Here is a 1,015-nt window from a genome sequence, read left to right on the forward strand (position 1 = left end):
TAGATTGCCTATGGAAAAAGAAACCTTGGACTGGTACTTGATAAATTCAAAGAATTTACAAGAAGCATTATTGATGTCACCTGCTAAAGTAGAGACTAGTAAATTAGTGCCTAGAGTTTTGCAATGGATGACAGAATAGAACTGGATTACTCGACCTTTGAGAGAAGAAAACCCCATAGAAGGAGCTATTACAGCTTTTACAGATGCAGGAAAGAAATCAAGGCATGCTGCTGTTACCTGGCAAGAAAAAGGACAATGGAAGCATCAACTCCTCACAGCAGACCCTGCAGATAGCTTACAAACTTTGGAATTGTTAGCAGTAGTATGGGCGGTGTCCAACTCACAGGAGCCTTTAAATGTGGTCACAGACTCTATGTATGTTGCAGGAGTAGTCAAACGAATAGAGGAAGCAGCAATTAAGGAAGTGAATAATAAACGATTGTATGAGTTACTGATACAGTTAAGGAAAGCTTTACGGGAAAGAGCAAACGGTACCCTTAAGCAGTATATTGAAAAACATCAAGATTTGGCAGATCCACAAGCATGTTTGGCTAAGGTTTTGTATGTGATTAACCATTTATGCATTTTTGGGGAAGATGATACCCCCCCTGCAATGAAACATCATCCGAGGTCAGGTCAGGAAAATACTAAGGAAACAGAGGTCTGGGTTAAGTATAAGAACCCAAGTACAGGATTATGGGAAAAACCTGCAAAAGTATTATATTGGGGTCGGGGGTATCTTTGTGTTTCCTCACCTACAGGGCCTTTGTGGGTGCCTGCTAAGTGGACTAAACCTGTTTTTGATGCAGCCTCTGGTGGATCGCCTTACGGAGGAGGACAAGGAGCGACTGGGGAAGAAACTGCTTCTAGTCCTACAACCACTACTGTTTCAATTGAAGGGGTACTCGGAAGCGGTGGACAGAGCACTGACACGTCACTACCGGATGGCCCAGGAGTTGATTGGTTTCATTGACTCATTATCAACTTTTCACTTAACAGATCCAGCGAAACTACA

This window comes from Melospiza melodia, chromosome 7 (genome assembly GCF_035770615.1).
Source record: "Melospiza melodia melodia isolate bMelMel2 chromosome 7, bMelMel2.pri, whole genome shotgun sequence".
NCBI lineage: Eukaryota > Metazoa > Chordata > Aves > Passeriformes > Passerellidae > Melospiza > Melospiza melodia.